Here is a 5634-nt window from a genome sequence, read left to right as displayed (position 1 = left end):
AGCCCAAAGGACCAAACACAAACTCTTACCGATCTAAATTTAATCCCAACCTCTAAGAGTGTAACTAACCTCAAAGTAAGTCTCTCATTGTATTGATTTAGTCCTAATCTTCTCAACTTATATCAATTTAACCTCTTAATTCTTAAATCAATAAGATTTAAATTAGAATATCAGAGAAAGAGAACAAATGAAGATGCTTAATTGGTTGAAGAAAAGATTGGAGAGCTCTAGATTAAGCTAGGGGTAAGATCAAGAACGGTGGGTTGACTGAAAAATTAAAATCTATAACCTTTTTGGAGCAAAAATTGTCTTAAATTTCACTGTTAATAAAAGTATAGAATTTAAGAATCATTATAGTAATTTAGTTTACATAGTTGAAACATCTGTAAACGCTTTTGTTCATTAAAACAGAAGAATTTTTCAAGAGTTGAGAACTACGTAAAAATTTGGCTGTTAGTAAAACATGAGAAACTTTAGCAGATAGTTCCTGATAGAAATAGTTCGAATATAAACTTAATATGAACTACTTTTTATCATGGCAGCTGTAATTGGAATCTTCAATTTCATCCAGACAATAATTAACAATGGAATTATGGAGAAATAAATCTTTAAAAAGACAAAAAAATTGTCTAAATTGGATAATCAATTACTTGTATTAGTTATAGAATAAGATCCACATGGCATTATGGTTGGAAATCATTCCACAGATAAGCAGGAAAATAATTCAAAAATCAAAATAGAAATATTATACAAAATAATTTAGATCAAGTTAAATAATCAAATAAAAAAACATACTATACAAATGAGATGGAAAACTTAAAATTTGAATGGAGAAAAGCACACACAAGTATTTGCTGCAACTGGTATAAGGAAGATCATAGATCAAGCAAAAAACATTAGTATAAGACAACTTGTTCAAACAAAAAATTTAGCATTTGGAAGGGTGACATCGCCGCAGGGTAGACAAATCCTCCTTTCTCCTTGTCCCTCACTGATCCTACAATCAGTACTCATAGTACACCATTTCTTGCAGTTGCAGGAGGGTACCTCACCCTAGTCAACAGTATTCAGATTATAGGCGTTAGTTAATGTCAAAATGAGTGATTTGTATATGAAGCCACTCGACCAAGACATTAACACCATAGAATTCAGTCAGTAGTTTTGTCTCAGATGTTTGGCATGCAAAACCTATGAGCATAGCTGAAGTCAAGATTGGACTTAACACAAATTTGACAAGTAGAACCTCTAAGCAAATATGTTGTTCCTCTCCCCCAAGTTTAACTTCTATATGGTTCTTAATAATAAATTCATCGTATCCACTATAGACTGCTAGAAACATGGGAAATACGGTTGTATTTTGAGAAAAATTTATCACGGTGATAGTTTCTAAGCTATTACCTTGATTTACTTGTGGCGCAAACACTAGTTGTTTAAATTAGTTCTTGAATCTGTTTTTTCTCTAATTTTTCATTAGATTTTACCCATGGTTATACACAATGACGACAAACTAATTGGAAGAGAAAATCTAACAATCTTTGGTGAGAAGAGTCTTCCATACCTAATTCCCAATCAAGGTCGCTTGTCGCCGGTGCTACTGGAGAGGAGAGAGTGATGAGAAGCGAGGAGCCACACCAGAAGGGAGAATATTGTCTCTCGATGCTGTCACCTCTCCTCGGTGCTGCCTGAGAGGAAGAGTGAGAGCTGAGAGGTCGAGGGGAAACGACGAATGGATGAGATGAACGGTTGGAGGAAGGAGATGCTGAGAGACGAGGGTGATGATTTATGGATATTGGAGATACCGTCGCTGTCCGGTGCCGAGGAAGGATGAGTTGACGCTGCCGTGTGCCCATGCACGACACTGATCTGTGAGTCGGGCGATGCATGAAAGGGGAAGGAAACACGATCTTGTTTCGGGATACCTAAATAACTTTTTTTGTAGGGCTTTTTAACAAAATAAAAATAGCTCAGTGTTTTACATAAACACTCCTTTACTTCTCATATTTTCAGAAATACGTCCTTTTTAGAGTGATTTGATTTCAAATTGAAAACTTGAATCGGGTTTGAATCAAAAATAAACCGGTTTGAATGGGATTGGATAGGGGTTTTGGTATTTTAAATACCTCTTATTTCTCCTCGTCATCGCAGCAGTGCGAGGAGCTCGAGTTCCGCTCGCCCCTTGGTTGGCTCGACGCGACTCCGTTGCCGTCCGCTAGCCATCTCGTCGGCGCCTCAAACCATTGAGATCTCTCCTCCAGATCTCTTCTTTAAGCCCTCCTCCAACTAAACTCTCCTTTTCTTTTGAGCTTGCATAGGAGCACAACCCAAGTCCGGCCGCATTCGCTTGCGTCGCAACCGCATCTTCGAGCGAGGGTTTCTTCTACTAAAATTCTTCGCCTTTGATTGTTACATCCACCTCCTCCAATACGGTTGTTGTCTGCCGTGAACCAATTATTTGCCTCTGTCACTGCTCCGCATCGCCGAAGTCAACGCAAGCCTCCTCCGTTCCTCCCTACTCTTTAGAAGTGGAAGCATTTTCCACCATTTTCTACTAGAGTCACAACCATTCTTTTATTTCGAGAGAGAAGAGCAGCGATCTTTTTCCCTTCTGGTGTAGAACAACTGCGATTATCGACCCTTTTAGCGTATGCGATCAATGTGAGTTTTTTATCCTTGTCGTAGTTTAGAATTTCTATGTGCCGTAATGGTTTAAAGAATTGTGTTTTTTGGCTTTCATCTTGAGCAGTCGCCGGGTGATCGAATATTGAATTGTAGCGGTAAGGAAGCACTCCACAAGGACTTTTTTTTTTTGGATAAATTGCAGTGGAGGTAGTTTTTTTCCCCGCTCTTAACAAATAGGGAGAACTCACAAGAAAGATATCGTGGATAGGCATACCTAATCTTGTGGGAAGTCCCAACATTATCTTATTTACTTGTGTGCTTGTTGTTTTTGTTGATCATGAACATCATGGTTGGTTGACTCATAAGTTGTCGCTTAATTAATTAATTAATTAAGTGGGATTTAAAGCATGTTGTTATGCTTTAAATCTCACTTAATTTAAAGCATGTTGTTATGCTTTAAATCTCACTTAATTTAAAGCATGTTGTTATCTGTTGTTATTATTTATGTATTGTCTGGAATGTATTATGCAGTTTTATTTATTTTATTTTATTTTGCTATTAGTTGTTATAGATGGCCAATTACCTTCTATTAAGGTAGGGTAAACCTGTGCCATATCAAAATAACTGAATGATTTTGTTTTGTCATGGATGTGGAATATACAGCGGATGTTGATTGTATTGCAGACCATTTAGTAATTATATTGGGCTTTGCGCATTAACCAAATGTGATATGTTTGACATAGCACACACTTGGGCTACCATTGGTAGTTGTGCAAGTTTTGGAGTGCACATGAGCCTCTGTATTGCAGAATGGGAGGAGGCAGGGATTCATGCGTTGGATAGGTCCAAATTTGCTCATTGGTTGGTATTTGGTGGATTGCAGTGGCATGATTTTACAGTTAGTGATGCATTATTTTACTTTCCTGCAGATAATAGTTATATGTTGTGGTTAACGTATATTTTATTATTTGATGTTTACCTTATCATCATACTACATATTGCTTAACCTACTTGGTCTTCCTTATTGTCTTTTCTTTCCTTTTTCAACTCTAAGGCCACAAGTGGGAACTATTTTAGATTCAGGTGGGTTAAGATCTGACTATTGCTAGATGGAAGCTCTAAGGATATCACGCAGATTATTTTCAAGGATTTTAGGTTTTAGAATTTTTTTTGGTATCTTTTATTTCTTGTCTAAATAGTAAAGAGTCCTTTTTTATATATGATGCATATGTTACAGTCATGCCACCTAAGAGGATTGAGCATCTATCGGTCGTGCCTACACCAGATGATGATAGTTCTCCTACTGGTTAGTTTTTGTTGTATTTAAATTACAAAAGGTTTATTTACTTTGTTATTTGTTAAAGTAATTCATTTGTTAATTCTTAATTCTTTTGCACCTACAGGCCAACCGTTACGTAGGGAGACACGTGGTACACATTCTGATCGGCTGCGACGCCAGATCGAGGAGCGGGGTAGATTACCCATTATTTTCCGTAAGAGCGATGGCCATCCGATTGGCCCCAATGCAGCTGCATTTATGACTGAGTTGGGTGTTTCCATAAAGAAGTTTGCTCCGTTACAAGTTAAGAGTTGGAAGCATATCCCCGCTGATAGGAAGAATATGATATATGATCGATTATCAGTAAGTACTAATAATTTATAATTACATTTTTATTATTAATCACATGCTAAATTTATATTATTTATTTTTTTCAGACTTCTTTTGATATTAGTTTTGAGGAGGGTCCATCGTCCGTTAGAAAGGAGACGGACAGATTAATGAGCGCAAGATATAGAGATAATCGAAGTAAAATGCATACCCATTATAAAAAGCTATTGCACCTTCCTCCTATCGAGCGGCGGCAACATATGCCAACTGAGTTTTGTGAGATAGAAGATGACTGACACTATATGTGTGATTTGTTTGAGTCAGAAGCATTTAAGGTAACTTATTCTAATGTACCTATTTTGTTGTCTTTGCATTATATTATTCATATGAATTTTTGTGTGATAGGCACGATCTGCAAAAAATGTTGAAAATCGGGCAAAACTTCCATATAATCATCGGGGAGGTTCTAAATCATTTATTCAATACAGTTATGACGGTGTAAGTATAAATTGTATAACTATCGTATATATAATGTATGAATTACAATATTAACACATTAATTTTTTCAGATCGATCAGTCACAGCGAAAAGATCGGATTACCGTCTTTAATGAAACTCATTACAGCACGTCAAAAGGGTGGGTTGGGGAGAGGGCCGCAACTGCATACGTAAGTTATTTATAATTTACTAAATTTGTTAGTAATCATGTAGAATTAATTATATATATATTTTAACATATTTGTTATATTCTTAGGATGATATGGTCAGACTGCGTGATGAATATGTTCAGACACAAGAAACTTCAGGAAATGACATCGATGCAGTACAAATTGCGGATACAGTTTGTGATCAAGTCCTCGGTACACGCTCTGGCTATATTAGAGGACTTGGAAGTGGGCCAAAGCCAGTTAGGTCCACTTCTTCAGATGCCACCTCCTCATTTAGAAGCACTAATGCAGCGTTGCGTGAAAGGCTCGAAGACACACAAGCAGAGTTAGCGACCACCCGACTTCAGTTAGCAAGCACCCAGGATCAGTTGCAAGCAATGAAATCCAGACAAGATATATTTGAACAAATTCTTAATCGGTTGGCACCTGGAGCGCTACAATCCATGATCCATGATTCTTCTTCAGCTCCACCTCCCCCTCCACCTTAGGTTGTGATGGTAAGTTAAATCTTAGCCATCTCTGCTTTTGTTCTAATTAAAGGGCACAGTTACTAAATTTACTGATATTAGTATTAGTCATCTTAAAAGGACATCTTAGGTTTAGGCTTGTAATAGCATGGTTTTATGTTTATGAATCTCATCTTAAAAATCTTTGTATTTTACTGCTAATGTCATATCTTACTACAATAGTTTTCAAATTAATTGGTTATTTGGCAGTGGAAACAAGCTAGTCATCATT

The 5634-nt window shown here is 36.8% G+C and overlaps 1 pseudogene; it reads left to right on the top strand.

Moving 5' to 3' along the window:
- Nucleotides 1-3858: 3858 nt before the first annotated feature.
- Nucleotides 3859-5384, top strand: LOC141827267 (uncharacterized; annotated as a pseudogene).
- The last annotated feature ends 250 nt before the right edge of the window (nt 5385-5634 follow it).

Source organism: Curcuma longa, chromosome 4 (assembly GCF_044706935.1).
Source record: "Curcuma longa cultivar G26 ecotype Majalengka, Jawa Barat chromosome 4, ITB_CL_G26_1.1, whole genome shotgun sequence".
NCBI classification, from domain to species: domain Eukaryota; kingdom Viridiplantae; phylum Streptophyta; class Magnoliopsida; order Zingiberales; family Zingiberaceae; genus Curcuma; species Curcuma longa.
Note: the sequence above shows the minus strand (reverse complement) of the source record. Positions and strands in the feature narration are given on the sequence as shown.